General features: G+C 47.5%; 1 protein-coding gene across 5 annotated transcripts in view; it reads left to right on the top strand.

Moving 5' to 3' along the window:
* LOC128887580 (RNA-binding protein Musashi homolog Rbp6) overlaps positions 1-18,078 on the top strand; it is a 314,695-nt gene that overhangs the window by 58,723 nt on the left and 237,894 nt on the right. Inside the window, exon 1 of one of the 5 annotated variants that reach the window (XM_054143621.1) lies at positions 11,934-12,733. The exons of the other annotated variants lie outside the window; for them this stretch is intronic. The gene's annotated coding sequence lies outside the window, so the exon portion shown is untranslated. Of the gene's footprint in view, positions 1-11,933; positions 12,734-18,078 lie in introns of those variants that run through there. 5 annotated transcript variants of the gene reach the window in all.

The raw sequence follows: 18,078 nt of genomic DNA, 5'->3' as shown, positions 1-18,078 counted from the left end.
CTTGAGTCACGCGCGACGTGCGGATCGTTCCTCGCCATTCGTGGCAAGGTTAAAATTCGCTATGGCGCCACGCAAGATTCGAGGTCCTTGGCGAACCCACTATAAGTTAATAACGTCATCGAAACTCTCTGGTACTCCCGGAGACTCCAACTGTATATTTGTAGAGAATGTCTACGGAAATATTCAGCGAAGAAACGAATCGATGAGTCAACAAAATTTAAGGCACAATTAACTAAAGCTTATTCGCGATTGTCATTATTTACTCCCACCAAGTTTGTCGCGATTCTCGCACTACTATTCGCCACTTTAGAAGCTCTGTTTCGCAGGAAAATTCCAAAAGTGTTTCATTGAATCAGACAGTTATACAATTTTAAATGCAATTCGAGCGTCTTGCTGAGTTCATTACCGCAGTCAAGAGAGGCTTGGGACATTAAGAAAGATTCCATCTCGCGGGGTGTCCACGTAATAAGTTTGTAAAGCACGTTACTGGAGCAAACTGCGTTAAAATTGCAAATTCGCGTTCAGTGTTGGGGGGTTACGCCACATTGACGGCCACAAAATAAAGGGTACCCTTACGAATTTTCTACAACAACACTGTATGCTGTACCCTAATGAATTTTTAAGGCCCGATGAAGCTAGTAATACTCTACAAAATAATTCCTCTATGTGCACCTTCAACAGACATTAGCTTTAGGCGTGTATATTCCACAATATAAATATATAAACTGCCGATCTTTCTTCCATAAACAGCACATCCATCAACAAATTCAATTAAGATGTCTGTAATTATTCGTTACAGGTAAGAGTCAAGCGGCGTTCTTCTCCCGATAATCTAATCTGTGTCATCGATTCGGTGAGTCTTCCAAAGAAATTCTACATTGCTCCGAATGTCGGGCGTTTCGCTGGCAGGGGTGGCGAACTTTTAATTACAAGATCTTCTCGCGGGGAGAAGATCATGGTCGAGATTGCGTCGCGATGCGATCGCAGCCTCGCATAAAAATTGTCGAACCACGCAACAGATCTTTTGATATCGGTGACGAGAGTGGCTCTCCTGAATTCTCTCCGATGGGGGTTGATACGAACTGCCAAATGTCACTGGGCCAGACATTTCTATATTTGAATTCGAGTTTCGCATGACGGCGCCTCGACGCGGAGAAACGGGAGGACCGACGTCTCTATCTATCGATCTAACTGCCGGCTGGGCCGCGTGACGTTCAGGCTGGAAATAATGTTTTGTGAGTCTCGTTGGGGTAGTTCGTCCGTTCTTCCCCCCTGGCACGTCCTGCTAGTGCATCGCCACCCCCTTCTCTGCGCGAATCTTCGCTGACGGTGGTCGCCGATAACCAGGGACGCCGTGACAAAAATACAGCGTCAGTCAAATCCTTAATCCCGGAAATAGAGGCGCCTCTTATCTGCGCTGACGTAAGTGGTGCGACTGGACGAGAATGTCCTCCACGTCCTTTCTTCGTCGAAGCATCCTTCCTTAGACTTCAGGTGGAAGATACAGATAGTTAAAAATCTCTCCTACTAGAGCTTCTATCATACATCAACATTCGTATCACCGCGAGTAGACGCAGCCTTTAATGCAACGTCCTCGCGAATATCCCTCGTATGACATTTTCCGTTTCACGTCTACTCGCCGAGCACGCTGAAGCAGTCTGTCATTCCTGAAGTATCTTGTAGTCTATCGAGGAACGACGAGGGTGCTCCGTGCGTGGCTGGCGATAATTATAACACAGAAAATCGGCGGGCATCGCCGACCGGAATTCCCTCGCGCGGCGTTAACGACTCGACCGCCTCGCTGAAATAGCGGCGCGCAGTTCACGACGATGCGGCCAACGTTTGGCGAGACACGAAATTCACGTCGAGGCCTTAAGCAGCAGCTAGCGTGGTAATATCCGAAACGGTAACTTCTGCACGTCGCAGGCGCGCATCCGAATCTACCGTCTACTACCAGCAGGAATATCCATTTCAAGACATTTAACCCGGGCCGACTGCCGCGACGAGGTGAGACGGGATGTACACAGCTTCTAAGATTACTAGGCAGTTTCATTACGCTTACGAAAAGACCCCCTCCCTCCTCCACCTCGCCGTTCTCCCTTCTGCTTCCTCCGTCTGTGTCCTGGTCTACCGTTCCCCCGGTATTCCTGGCCCCTTACTCTTCTGTTCTCTTTGTGTCGCGCAGAAAGGTTTTCGAGAGGTTCAGACCATAGCACGTCAAAACCGGAGACGAGAGCACCAGCGAGGAACTGAGACGAGACTTCCTCTTCCTCTCCTCTGAAGTTTTCTGGAAAGTATCGCGGCTAAGGGGCCGCGAAAATGTAACCGATACCCCGGGTTAAATGGACTGGCCCACCCTGGGTCTGGTAGGGGCAACCATTCGGTTTGGAGTTTCTCTTTGGGGCTTGGAATTGAGTTTAGTATTGGGCTATGCGGTGAGAGTCGGTCCTAAGTGAGATTGATAGATGGTGGTCAAATTTTTGACAGCTCTAGAATTTGATTCTATTAATATACGGTCAGTCTGTGTCTATTACAAAAATTCGTCTCGATTGAATAATAGATTTGATGTTTCCAAATAAATGTTTCATTATAAATACATACATGAATAAACATTCCAGATGTTCCTCTGCTTGTATTCATTCGAATTTAATACAAAATGAAATCATGACGTTGAATGTCAAATACCAGGAAGTTTTCATCCATCAATTATCATACACGTAGTGTCTAAACCTGGATAATGCTCGACAATGAATCATAGCGCATTAACGCCACGTCGACATTGCAAACGATTTCGTTCGTTTGTTATTAGACAAAAATAAAAGTAACAAATATTCGTGGCTGAAAAATTGATAAACGCTAATGGACACGGTGTGTAACAACTATTTTTTCGGTCAAACCGTTATTATCTGTCTTGAAAGTGAGTTACAATAGCCATTACAAAGAAATCTGTTTCAAGATGACTTCAGAATCTTCGTTTCGAAATGGAATCGATTTGTGAAATTGGAAAGGAACGGAATCGTATTCTATGTGAACTTTCACACAAAAGTTTCTAGACTTTCGTAGTGAAGTACTTGGACTCTTCAACTTGAAGTTTCACACTCGTTACTTCAAACATCGATGACTGAACTTGAAACCCTCTTCTTCGTGCTTTGAACTTGTGCAATTAGCGTCGAACTTATCGCTGAAGTTTACAGACTTATGGTTGGTCTTACTATTATGCCAATCTTTAACTACAAACAACACCAGGAATCATATTTTTCCTTTTTCTTCACGCGCGAAGTATGTCACGCGCTCGTACAAATTTAATTAAATGGGCGTAGTACTCGTAAAACTTTTGAAATTGTTCGCAAACGCGGCGAGTAGGCAACAACGTGTTCGATTCGACTGAAAAATTTCGTAACACGTAATTCCAACCGTTCCCAGCTAGTCTGCAGTTAATTATCGACACGTGAATGTTATACACACGAGAATTCCTAGCGCGTTTTCAAACGGTACGATCTTTTAATTACGTTTCGCTAATTACTTTCGCGAATCGCGTAATCCCTGTTGATTAACGAGAAACGCGTATCGATTATCGTTCAAATAAAAGACAGCTCGATACAGTGCGATTTTGAAGAAACCGAGTACGTGCTCTCTTCATAATTGACACTCAGGGCGCCCCACGATCGATGATTCGAGGAGGTCATTCTGCTGACGAAAACATGATATATTTACTCGAGGCGTTAATTTTTAAAAAATTGTTTGTAAATATGTTTGGAGCGCATCATGATTTAAAATTTAATTTAACGACTAATTATTTCTCCTAACAATACTTCACGCAAAAATAATTTAGCAAAAATCCCGGAGAACGATAAACTAGTTCCAGCCAGTGGTGAACGATGACCTCGTTTCTATATCTTAATTACCGTGCTATAGAGGAAAACTCACCGACATTCTTCGGTGCTTGTTTTTAAGGTACATGATTCCGATCACGAGTAAGGGACTAACGAGACGTACCGCGAAGGAGCAGAGTAACATAATCTATCGCCGCAGCTACGTCATTTGTACTCGGTCTGAGACGAGGAACCCTGAGTGTACACGCAGGTGTGTCTCTGGTAGCGTTCCTCGTTCTGCGAAACTCCGTAATGACTGCTGCTCATTTAGATTGGTTTACACGTAATGCGCTTGTGGACGTAATGGCGCGCGCTCGATTAATACGCACCGCTGTATGTTACTCGGGGGAGCTACGAAAGCGCCTTCCCCGTCGAGATTTACCCGACGACACGATTTCTGACGTTTATGAATGAACTCCAGCCACTCGTAATTTTGTTTCCTCGATTTATCAAGGGTATCGCGATACCCCCGTAAATACCACTCTCTCCGCGCGCTTTTTCATTCAGCTTTTCAGTCCTGGTACTTTAACTTCCCACTCGTTTCACTGATACCGTTTGCGCGATGGCGGCTATTTTTCGTAGTCAATTACGCTTTTTGATTTATTTATCACAAAACTTCCACGTCGAAAATTGTTTCACCCGCGTTTCGTCGTCGGCTTATGGAAAATTTCGATGTCTGGCTGTTCGATTAAACTCGAGCGCGTCGATTTTGTAATCCACCGCGAAATTCTTGTTCGTTGTTCCCAAGCGAAAATAATTCCCCGTCGTCGAGAATCCAAGTGGTTTTCTGTACAAACCGAGGGGGTTTGGTGTGTAGTTTTGCTGGCGAATTAAAACCGACAAAGAAACGAGCCGAAGGGTGGCGGGCCGTTTTTGAACGCTACGCAAACGACAAAATATGCAAATAAGGATCGACGGCAGTCGTCGGGTTCTCTTTATTTGCAGAACACCGAAGGAGCCATTAAGCCGTGAGTATTCAAATCAACAGACGGAAAAGAACGACGCGTTTCCTTGAGGCACGGCGTCGCGGCAAAGGAAGGTAACCCTCTTATTAATACATTAATCACGTCGCAAAGATTCAACGGGTGGCTGGAAGGAAAAACAAGGGCCCGAGGTAAAAACGAGTCGCGGAAGAGGTTCAAGAAATCCACCGAACCCGGTCCATTCTTCCAAGGATAGTTTTTTAAGGGCGCAAGCCAGCGAAGAAAGGCGCCGACTGGCACCGTATTGTTTCTCACGCAACTTTTCACAGATTTCGCTCAGTTCGCGGAGCAAGAGCTGGCTACGGTTTCTGGAGAGGCCCTTTCTTCGATAAAAATTCATTTCCTTCCTTTGATTTACTTCAAGCACCGAGCCAACTCTCTCTCCTACTTCTTTTCGCCGCCCCCTTTGCTTCCTTCTTCTTTCCTCTATCCTCGCGGATCGGAGAAACTCTTGGGACACGCTGGCCAGATATAAATTCTTTAGCGCTCGGCTGAAGCGCGACGAAATCCTCGCGAAAGCAATTCCCGTGACAAATTCCGCCGCGTTCCGTTTACCTACCACGGTAAATGGCTTCATCGACTTAATGAATTCTTCCTTGGGAAGGATACGCCGACGGTTACTTTTTCGGAACCGTTTCGGAGCTCTCGGAGGAGAATGGCGCGGGATAGAGTTGCCTAACGAGTATCGGATTATCCGAATTGCGTCTCTTCAGCTCCTTTGTTTTTACTGAATACGAGCACCGTATAATGGTGTTACGACTGGCTTTGTCCGACTAGGCAGACCTATTCTACTTGCCAGCATACAACGGTTCGCTCTCACATAAACTTCCAAAATTTCTTCATGGTTGCAACATATTCAGTCCTAGAGATCCAAAACAACATATTTGTTGCACTTCTGCCTAAGTTATTTTTCATAATTACTTGTACTCGTTACGGATCTTTCATTTCTCCTATATTGCTACGCAGTAGTACAATTAGCTTTGTCTGACTGCACAGTCCTATTCTACTTGCCAGCATCAATCTTCCACGTGAATCTTACGAAATTCCTTACGTATACGTTCAATCATAACCACCTGAAACGATACATCCGTTGTACTCGTTTGCAAACATCGCGAACGTTTCCACGGTACCCTAAGAATTAGGTAACCGCGCCAACGTTTCGAGGCGAACATCTCCAGCTTATTTCCATCTCTCAAATGCTAGCAAATAAAAGCCAAGCGGCCTCCCGCCGCGAAATAAACGCGGATCCCGATGTTCCCGTCGAAGCACAATGTACCGCAAAGCGTGCAAAGCTTCTTCGAGGAACAGTCGAGGATCTCGAGAGCCGTCTATGGCGCGGTAGCTCGTTCTCGTGCGCCGTATTAATTACGAGGCAACGGCTCGCGTGATTCGAACTATTTGCCCATCCCCTCCCTGAGCTCCCCCGTTGGTTTTCTTAGCCCCAGGTCTCCATTTTCTCTCTGCAACCTCGGCGGAGCCTTCGAACGAACCGCGAACAACAAGTCCGAAGCGAACGACAGCTGGAGAATGGAGGACGAGACGCTTCTATGGCCAAAGAAGAGGCGCTCGGGCTTCCACGAATAGGTCGTAGCGTCTAATATCTTAGAAAAGTTTCGAGCTGCTCGTTACTCGCGGCTGGGGTAATGATGGGGCAACCTACTTGGTTTATTCGAGTGAGCGTGTTGTTTTTAACGGAAATGTCAGTGATGATGATGATGATGATGATAATTGCTATGGAAAGACACACACGAAGTCGTGAACAAATAATGTAGGTTAGACTTGTATTTTACACATCACAGTTGGCCTTTTTAAAATACTACACACAAATAAAAACATTGACTACTACGACTGTTAACTATACAATTCTGTGAAGTACATCATAGAATTCTATAGAAACTATCTCGTTACCAATCAGACCTGCCAGCCAGCTTCTCATCTCCGGTACGTTCCTCTCGATCCAAGATTCTTCTTTCCCCATGAGATACATGACACTTGGAAGTACATACACACCGACACTGAAAAGTCTCGCAACAATTGCTACCTGTCACGCAAGCACGAGAAAAATGACGCAACCGATGAGGTTGGCCGGGGACGCCGACAAGGCCATAGGAGACAGACTCCAGTTTCCACGAATACGTCGAAGCGTCTTGCATCTAATATCTTAGAAAAGTTTCGAGCTGCTCGTTCCTTAAAGAAGAGGAAGAGGGAGCACCGGGACGGGGAGGAAGGGATCAGAAAGAGAAACGTTCGGGTGCATGCACACGCGCACACCGGTCGCGGCCAGACACCGAGAAAACGAGGCGGAATGGAGCATAGGGTACGCCGAAGGGCGGTTTCGCGGTAGGTAGAGGGAAAACGGAGGAAAGAGGTGAGTCGACCTGGATGAGCCGTATCTTGGGGGATAAGTATCGAACCTGAAAATCGCGACCAAAAACCCGACTGGCGCAGCAACGTCATGCGGAAAACGACGAACTGGGTCGATGTCGAAGAGTTTCGCTGCAGTCGGGTGGTCCAATCGAGTATCCATCCTCTCTTCCTTCCCGTCGTGCCCTTTCTTCCTTCGACGGGCCAAACCGTGGCACTCCGTCCTCGTTCATCTCGTATGCGAAAAGAGAGCAGCAAGGCGGTGAGGAGGAGGAGGAGGAGGAGGAGGAGGAGGGGAGAAGGGGATTTGAAACTCCGGGAGCGACTGTTTTCCTCATCGTCGACGAAAACATGCTGCCCTTGTACTGTCGTCGAGACAAATACCGAGTGCACGGCCCGCTCGGAGCCAGATAGAAAGACGCGGTCTGGGGTCACGGGATCCGGGAAGGGTGAGGAGATGCAGAAAGTTTTTCACTGTTCTTTTCGTTTATAATTTATGTTTCCCCGAGCATGGCTGAGACATTGTTATCGATTCCGTTATGTAACGGGCCAGCGTCGGTTTCCCGCGACGCTCTGGAACGCACTTGGCTATTTAAACGCCGGCTTTTGTTCGATCCGCGGAGTCGCGGCTCAAAGAGAGCAGCTCGATCAAAGGAATCCCGGAAATACTATTCGCTCGCTATTGACCCAACTCGCCCGTGGAATTAGTAATTTATCGCGAACGGGATAAGTTCTCGTCGTACACGTGAACTGTGTCTGCTCGAACGAAGATCCTGCGCTGGAATAGTTTTAAAAATGAAAAATTGATTGGTATGACTGTTCGCTGTGTAATCCTCTAGAGTACTCCATATAATTCTATACAAACGATCTTGTTACCAATCAGGCCTGCAATTTACAAACGTCACGAACACAGTCTATTTACACCATACACACCTGACACGACGTTCAAATATTCTACACACAACACAGCGTACCGATAGAAACGAAAACGTGTTAGCTGCTCGCGCGGTAAACCGCTGGTTCGTCGTTACTCATTTGTCGTAATGGAGAGTCCCCAATTAGGGTTGCGCAGTTTAGCTTATCATTTTACGCTGTCCGATACAATTCCAGCAGGGCGAATCTCGCGTTGCCGTCGTATGAACCGTGTGTTGACGTGTCTGCGATGCTTCCGTGGCTCGTGTCGTCCGATTGAGACCCTGGAGGAAAGGGCGGGACCCCCTACCACCCTCCCTACTCCGTGATAACTGAGTTACGTTCCAATATCATGATTACACGTCATACTTGGCAGTTGACGCTCCCCAGAGTAATGATCATTGTGAAACGGTTGAGGCGGTCACGGGATCACGTCGAGCCGTTTAAATTCTTGGCCGGAGAGGGAATATACCCTGACGGTTCTGTTCGCTAATCTTCACGGTCGTTGGAAACATATTGCCCCACGTTCCTGCTTTAATCTTGTGACGTAAAACGGTTCGTGAAAGAATTCCGTGTTTTTAGTTGCCCGCTCCCGCTCACCGGGAACTTTACTCGTTCCCTGCACTTGGGACTGCAATAATTTAAAAAACACTTACGTGGAGTTTCATCATCATTCTTGGTTATTACGCACCGGACCGTTTCCCTGCCCCTCGGCGAAATACTTCCCAGGGAAGGAACGCTCGGCGTGCTCTCGGCACTAAATACGTTATTTAGACGTGTCGTTAGTACGCGAAGCGACTCTTCGTTAATATATTTCAGTTCTCTTCAATTAAACCGAGGTAACAGTTCGAAATTAATAAACTGTAGATTCGCTAGAAAATAATTCGATGAGGTATTGTACATTGTTCTTCGAAATTCCCTTTATAATATAAATTCAAATAAATATCGTTAATGCGACTGGTGGAGTTAAACGCTTTGAGCAGCGAACGGTTCAAATATCTAAGAAATCCAGTAATTAACTTTGTTTGAAGAAAAATCCCCCTTCCAAAAATATTTTCGATTCACCGAACAAATTGCAAGGTAGCGAAACGTGGAAACTAGTTCAGCTTACGCAACCGTGGCCTATAAATCGTGACACCGTGTATAGTACAGAGCTTCGAGATAATTATTACAGCCGGTGACAGTTGTTGAAGCCTGAGATCGCGCAATTACAAGGTCTCGGGGTTCTCCAATTGCTTTTCACTCCGTGAAAGACTCAACGTTGCTTCCTACAGTTCGTGGATGCGCCTTTCGCGCGACAGAAGGAACCACGCGCTGGTGCGGCTTTCCCGCCAAGTTCATTCAGCGTCTTGCGTTGGATGTAAGCCAAATGCTGAATACACCAGCACCTTCTGCACCCCTTCCCTCCACCCTCGCCGCCACCCACTTTCCCGTCCGTAACCGTTATCCCGGAACGGCAAGTTGATGTTGCTGTTGTTGCTAACACCGCCCCGCGTCGCTTCGTTATAGAACAAGCAACACGGGGCGGCTAATAAGGTCGGGTCACGACCCTATTCCGCAATATTTCGCGACCAATTGCGCGCGACGTTGCTGGGAATAAGTGTGACAGCCAAATCCTGCCGGAGTTATTGGTCGCATTATTCCCTCTGAATTTCTCCATCGCGAACGCCCCGACTACTGGACAAAGACGACACACCGACCATTTGGGAAAAAATTCTGCCGTTGGGCGATGATACGATACGAAAAGCGAGTCTCGCGGGTTGAAACTCAGCCCTGCAACAAGTTATCAGTTACTCGCGAATCGTCTGAAAAAGAATTTCACCGTTTTACGAATAAATTCGCATTTATATGGCATGCACAAGAAGAAATAATATAATAACGTGAAAAGATGTATGATACTAGATATGTCGAGATACGTGGAGATACTGGAATGTTAAGCAATTTAGACTTTAATAATAAAACATAAGCTAAGTAATAAGGCAAACAGTGTAGAGTACTCGCAAGTGGGTCAATTTAAACACGCCTAGCCACTTTATCCTGAAATTTGTTTATTCTTATTAGAATTTTCCATTGATTTCAAAGACACTTCGCAAACGGGTGTTGCTTATTTCAATTAAACATGTGCTCAAGAGACTCCATGAAAACAAACTATCGACTCTCAATTCGACGAATATTCCACGAGTAACCGTCTATTTAAGTCTAGGAACTGAGTAAAGCGAAAAGCAACATGAAATTGCGCTATTCCGATTTCCTCGAAGGTTGTTTTCCCAAATCTTCGCCGCGTGCCGCGGGAACGAAGCCGGGAGCGGGCGTGCGGGTGTGCGTAGCGTTCATAGTATTGGCAGCGGGCCAAGTCACGTTGCGGCTCAATGAAATCTTTCTAGGTTAGGTTAGCCCCTTCCTTCCGCGTTAAGCGTAGGATACGTTTACACCGACTTACTGGACGCGCAGACAAGAAAGAGAGAGAGAGAGAGGAAGCTGGCCCCTGGCCAGGGAGGGAGCTCGCCGAAGTGGCTGGCTTTAGGATCCGACGGAAGTAGTAGTGGCCAATATTGGTCAGACCGGAGGCTTCTTAAGCGCGAACTCGCGCTACTCCGGGTCGGTGCTCAGACTCTACTCCTCGCTGGCAGCTGTCAATACGATATCAAATCAAGAAAAAGGTCCCATATCCGTCTCGTCTAGATGTCCCGAGATTCACGACGAGCCGTGATAAACAGCATGCATCCCGTACATAGGGAACGAATGGGGCGATTTCTCTCCAAGTTTCTGAAAATTGGATTTTTCAAGATCTCATCACATTGAAAATGAAAAACTAACCAAATTCACTTTATTTAAACGCAGGCACAAGGAGCTTGACACTATAGACGAGTAAAATCAACATTATCAGCATTTATAAATTTCGGTGCAAAATGAGGTACTTGTTACTTTGAAAAACGAAACCACGAAATTCCATTGAGATTGCCAGATGCTCGTATTAAAAAGAAAAATAGAATGCTCAGAACTGAAATGGTTGAACCATCCTTTTGTATGCTACAATCACTCGTATCGTTCGTTCCGTACAAATCACCACACGTCGACGTGCCATCGTACGGCTCGCCCCGACGACGCCTCCAGGATCCGGTGCGAAGAAACACTTCATTCAATATCGCGTCGTGCCAGGAATTTAGCTCGCGGACGCGTAACAAGTAGTCATGCACCGTTTCGGGCATCGGTACAGCGCGACTCGCGAGCACAATCCGTCGCCCCTGGCTCCCCTCGGCCGTTTCTTCCCTCCCGCGTCGCGCGTTACCATCCCGCCGTCAAGCGAGCGTGGCGTGGCGAGGAGGAGCAGTCAGGCAGTCAGGCTCTCCGCTGGCATTAAGTATTCCCGTTGGGTCGGCGTGGCGAGGAGGAGCACGGAGTGGCGTGGCGTGCGTCGCGTCGGTCGATGCTGGGGTGCCTACGCGAGGGATGGAAGCAAAACGAGCGAGGGGAGGGTTTCCCCCCTCTCCCGGCGGTTCGTCGCTTCGTCTCGCTCGGTTGGCGCGTCCATCTTTGTCGAGCTTGCGAGCTTTTTCCTAGAAATGCTAGAGATTCGAGAGGCGCTATCCCCCTCGAGCGACGCCAGCGCCCCGGGGGCGCCTGCGCGTCACGGAGGGGTAGCGAATTTCCCGATAGTGGCAAAACGATGGACGAGGGGAAAGGGGCCCCTCTCTCGCCCCTTCCCCCGTGCCAACCCCCACCCCACTATCGCGAGCCGCGCGGCTCCACTGCCCGGGCCTCCACGGTCGCCCCATTCCGTTCTCGGCATCACAGCGTACAGCATTGAACTCGACGCACCACGACAAGGAGCGCGACAGCGACCACCTGCCTCTACTGTGCTTCTACGGATTACCCGTCTGTCTCTCTCCCTCCCGTCTCGCACGACCATTCGATCGCCGCGCGCTCCCGCGAGAAGAGGACAGAACGAAGACAGTACCAGGATAGTACCCGTCACCAGCGGCTTGTCAGACACGTTCCTCTCCGTCGAGACATACACGGCAGAGCAACCGGGGATCACGCGCGGCCCACGTCTCGAGTAAATCACGGAAACGGTTCATCGCGGTGTGTCACATTCGTTTCTCGCGTGTTACGCTCCAGAGATCGCTCCAGTTTCAGTGCTACCGCGGTCCGGTGACCACGATTACGCGACCAGTGTGTACCGCGCGCGAATGCAAGCCGTTTCGTCGACACGGGTCATCAGGATCACGGTCTAGCGGACCGACTAAGTGCATACAACGGTGACATCGTTCGTCGTTGTTGACATCGATAGTTGGTGATCGACGAAACGTCCACAGCCGTCGTGAAGCTATTCGCGACGTCCAACGTCCCTTGGGGGTTGCCGCCGAGTGGTTAAGGGAGGATATACGCGCGTGTGACACCGTTGAACGTTGTCTCTTGCGCGACAAGAGGCACCGTCGGTCTCACCTCCGATCGTCGACTTCTCCGCTGACGGAGAAAAGCCATAGCACGGCACTCGGTACTCGCGGCAGTACTGAGTGACCTGCAGCACCCAGCAGTCATCGAAAAGTGTACACGACGGCGGTCACCACGTACATCACGCCGTTCATCACCTCTGAGAAGGTACAGTGGTCCATTCTCAGATCTTTGCTAAGTAATCGCATCCCCACAGGATCCTGGCCATCCTCGGATGAAATTGTGCGTCTTGGTGAACGTGTGGGTGTATCGACGTTCGTACGATTGCAATTTCTCGTGTGGGTGAAGCATGTGTGTGGGTGGAGCTCCATCCTGGACGTCATCCGTCGGACGGAGACCGACTAACCCCGGTTCGCTGGATCGTTCGTCTCTGTTTCCCCTGCGTTCTCTATCTCTTTCTTTCTTCATCCCCTTTCCCTTATCTTTCGCGTCGTTTATTTTCACGGACAATGTGCAGTGAGCGAAAAGTTTCGCGCAGATGACGTTCGGACGAAGCTTCAGCTCCCCCAAGTTTCTGTCGGAAGTTCCGAAATCTTTCTTCTCTGACGGGACGAACCTCTCGGTGGTCTGTCATCGTCGTTCGATTCCTACGGCACCTCGTTGCGCGACGTCGATTCCTTTCACGCTAGTTTTCTGACCAAGTTTCCTCGCTGACGTAAGAGCAAACAGTGAACGCGGATCGACGCCTCGCGGGCGGGACGGACTTCCGTTCTCCCGTACCCTCGCGTTGAAACGCGGGACAAAACCTCCGTCGGTGCTCCTTTCATAGGATTTCCGAGGTCTCGGAGAGTCGCAGCCGGCGTTGGTACGTCAAATCGGATGAAGGAATTATTAATGAAATTAATAAGTTGAGTGGTCCAGCGGACGATGGAGGGTGGAGTACTATTTCCTTTTCAACGGGACGAGCGCACTCTAGTTCCTTATTACGTTCCCCGCCCCAGCCAAGCAAACTTATTATCTTAAGTCCTTCGGCTCTCCGAGCGAAACGATAACGAGATCGTTACTTTCGAAGTTCCCGCCGCCGCTCGATAATTATTATTTTCCCCTTTCATCGGGTCAGTCGAGCGGATCCGAGTGTAGTTTTAAGACTTCTTCCAGGCAAGTTGCTCCAAACGATCTCTCGCGCGAATCCTTCGCGGCGCTTTATTTTTCCAGATGAAGGGGGCGTCTATTCACTTTGTATCGCGATTTTAAATACGTTAACCTAGTTCCTTTGTCGCTCGTTTCTTCGTTTCATCCGATCTCGAACGGACAGGTCTTCATCCCTCTGTCGGGCGAGCCCGAGAACTCATTCCTCGAGTCGATTCCAATTTATTTTCCCGGCGAAGATCGCTCCTCGCTCGTGGCACGCAATCCCGTTGACGAGATTTTTAAATAATCCCTCTGACGGTGGATCCACCGACGGAGAATGCGACGGCTCGTACCGGAGAATACATTAACTCTTTACGGACGATGACTGGATACACCGGACAACATACTTTCGCAATCTTGAACGAGTATTGGGAAATTCTCGGCGAGAAGCTGTCACCGCGAATCGATGAATTGATTTCGTTGATCGTGTATATGAACGAAGAGAAAATTAAGTGGACGGGTGATAGGAATGTTCATTATCTGAATTGAATCGTTTTTTATGTGGACTGAAATTGTATTTATTATAATCGATTAATGGACAATTTGCTCGAATTCGTTTAGCAGTGATGACAGGATCCTCTCGACTGAAGCTGATTGATGTCGAAGCAGAAAGGAAGAGATACTACGTGGGTGGTGTGGACTTTTTGTTTACTGAATATAAAAAGTGCAGATTGTTTGCGTTCTAAATACAAATTTTTTCCACCTCTGCAGCTCCAGTACCATTTGAGATTCCTAAGAAAATATTGATTTCGATTTCACCTACCGATAAACCACCATGAGTTCGTGGACGCGTCGATAGCTGTCGTTACACGATTTAGATTTAGGTCGCTACCGATTTTTCCTATTCCGCTCTATTACATCGTGAGAATCGCGAAGTCAGGAGTATCTGCTTCGACGATTCCACGGTCGAGATATCTTTTTGAAAGTTTCTCAGCGCTTGTGCACGGAAGCCACGACAAGGTCGCGGGTTTTCGTCAAATCCCCGATCCTAACGCGACGAAGTTCGTTTCAATTCGCGAGTTTCGTATCTCCGGCTTGGATACGCGCAGTTTCGAAACGGAGACGTCGACATATTTCTCCGTATATCACGGTAAGAGCCAGAGTCGGTCGTACATCATGCGAAGGCAGAAACAGAGACGTCTGGTTACCGCGTGCGAAAGCTAGAATTTACGAGTGCCCGAGCGAAAATCTTCTCTCCGGTGCTCGGGGTGATAACACTCACCCCTGGACTTGTTTTGTTCCCGGTTTTTATTAGCGACGCGAGTGGTAACACGTCGTACCTGCTAATGGATCTTGTTGAATGAGATATCATTTGCTAAGTGAAGTCGAGAGAACGCGGGTAGGGAGTTCGGGGTTCGCTGGAAGCCTATTGGCAACGACGAGCGTGGATCCCTGCGAGAAAATCGTTGGTGCTGTCTGATAGGTGCTTACGTTGTGAAATGTTGACGATTTTAACTGTTTATTGCGATGAATGTAACCACGTTTTAAAGGTCCACGGTTTTTCTACAAAACAAACTCGTGAATCGTTGTTATTATCAGCCTTTCAAAGCCGTTACTATGCGAGAAACTATTAATTGCCACTAAAATAGATTCTCGAATTTCTGGAAACGTCACTGATTGTCTGGGAGCATTACGGGGAAATATCTAACGCTCTTACTCACTGTCTGTTCGTAAGGAAATGCCCGCCCCTCTCGAAGCTGCGCATTCTCCACCGAAATATCGCGTTTCAGGACGAAGGGGCAGGAAACTGGCGCGCGTGGAACGTATGAACGCAATAAATATTTTTCATCCTCGCGCGTGAAAAGTTTCCTCAAAGGCGTCGGTAGCCGAGCAGGAGTGGGCTCTTGATTAAACGTTGCGCCAGCGAAATGTATTATTACTCAACGAACGACGCCTCTGAACTGCGATCCTCTCAACTTAGTCGCTCGAGGGCGGCGGATTTTTCTCGAAGCGATACACCCAAGGGAAACGGTGATTGCTCCTTCGCGTCTTTTTCCTCGTGGCATTTCTCCGAGGTCTCGTCCTCTGGGTATTATGTGAAATCCAAGTTTCCAACGGTGACTGCTATTCATAACTGTCTCCGAGATGGACACATCGGAGTGTTCGAAATGGACCATGTTCCACCCTTAAAGAATACTTGAAGGAAAATTTTCAATAGTTATATGCAAACTCTATGTACACCATGGATGGCCAAAAGTCGTATCAAGACACCGGGTTTGCGTAGGAACCCGCATTAAGGAATTAAAGCCAAACAAATTATTCCTTATTTTCCCAATTAGAATTGCAAAATTAAACAGGATTGTCAAAATAAGTGTTTCCATTTATTTCGTATCGATTAAATGAATTTCTAAAAGTGTAGAGTCATTTTTATAATTAATTCCTTGTGTTAAAATAGATCAGAGAGTCCTTTTCCATTTTTAAATTTGAGACTTCGTTAGCGAGCTACGAACAGTTACAATTGTTGCGCGTGCGAGCGCATGGGCACCTGTTATCGCGCGTGAGTGGATGTCCGCGCAGGCGTGCTATCAGCTGATTGGGATACAAATGGCGCACGCCAAGAAGTCACATTAGGAAACTTGAAATGCTTACATTTAGGTAACAAAACATCAGATTGCAAACTGTTAAGGAACTTTTCGATCTCTTTTCTTGTGAGGAATTTATCCCGCGAAGCGACTCCAGATTTTTGCTCGAAAAAATGTTAAACGTCATCAACGAATATTCTTTACCTGTAAGGCGCAGTTTTTTTTTTAAACTCGATGGAATGGATGGGGAAAAAAGACAACGATGACCAGTTCTGTCCTGTTGCGCGGCAGGACCGGTGGGTCAGGATTTCGGTGTGGTATAACGTCCAAAGAAGCTCGGCTTGCTCGTTCCGTTACCGCTTTACGCGAGCAAAAGGGAGGTAAGCGGATTTGGTGGCGGCCGCGCGACGCTCCGGCCATTCTGGCGAACTGGAAACAGCGACCGTGGGAAGGGTTGTTATTGGGAAGGGACGAATTAAAACAGATGCAACGAGACTTTTCCGAGGGACTTTTCCAGAGGCTTCGCGGAGAAATCGAGAGGTCGGAATCACGCCACGCGGCATGCTACAAGCTCCTTAGGATTTGTCAAAAGTATTTAGATGAGGCGAAAGAGAAGTTAATCCGCTTTGCGCATAATTATTCACAGCGATCGCTTGCGCAACGATGCTCGCCCCTCTGTTTCGAGTAGTCTTATAAAACGCGAAAATGCTTGCTTTGTTATATACGTAATATTTGTATTTCAGTACTTCAGTTTGCAGTGATTGTTATAAAAATTACAACAACTTACATTAAATTCTGATTTGTCCCAACCCAACTTGAAGGATACGCAGGCAATGGAAGCTACGAACGCGAAAAGAAGGGAGGAAAAGAACACGCGTCAGCGATCGAAGGAATTAGGTGGCCGAATCCCGCGAGTAACAAAGCTGTTTACATGGAAACGCTTTTAAATCGCAGTCCAGCGATGTCCGTCCAGAGGATGGGAAGCGCGTCGCACCCTCTGATGCCGTTGACAAACGAGCAGAAATGCGAAAGTAGGTGACTCGTACCGACCACTTTCATCCCTTGCGTTCAGCTAGGCGTGCATATACGCTTTTTGGGGGGACGAGTAGTCGGTTCTCGTTCTTGCCGCTCCGTGGCGGTACAAATAGAAAGCCCAACGAGTTCCCTCGCGTTTTCCCAACGCATCTCCGCTGTTTGATATTTGTCCCGACTTTCGTTGCCTGCAGATTGACACTTTTCTCCCGGTTTCTTCCAGCTTGGAAACGCGAAATGTAATTCCGCGAGGCGTCGCCGCGGCGTGTTTGCTGAATACGCACGGTAGGTCGATGAGGTTGTTTCGAAGGTGGAAGATTGAGCCCTGGATTGAAGTCTCGCGTGTTCCCTCCGACGAATCGATTCTGGGACAGTGGATTCGTCTTTCGAGACAGAGATAATATAATTTTCTCGTAAATCAGGTGAAAATGTGCTGTGTTCTTCGCTCGTATTTGCTCACCACACATATTTCACGTATTTTATAAATTTGTAAAGTTCAAATTATCAGTTCTAAATTAGAAGAAATTTGGTTAGTATAGATTTAAAATCTATATCATGTGTCACATTTAAAATGCGTTTACACGCTTCGCGTATTCTATTGAATATGCTACATTTAAAATAAGGTTACGGTGAAACCTCGCTTCAACGACGAATGGAAAACTGCTTATGAACTATTAAACTATCGTCTTACGGCTCAAAGGAACAGAACTATTCTTACATATCTTTACATTGCGCTAAAGGTCACAGAGGGTGACACTCGGTTACTTATGAAGCGATCTAAATTTATATACGCATCACGACTTCCTA

This window comes from Hylaeus anthracinus, unplaced genomic scaffold, assembly GCF_026225885.1.
Source record: "Hylaeus anthracinus isolate JK02 unplaced genomic scaffold, UHH_iyHylAnth1.0_haploid 11989, whole genome shotgun sequence".
Lineage (NCBI taxonomy): Eukaryota > Metazoa > Arthropoda > Insecta > Hymenoptera > Colletidae > Hylaeus > Hylaeus anthracinus.
Note: the sequence above shows the minus strand (reverse complement) of the source record. Positions and strands in the feature narration are given on the sequence as shown.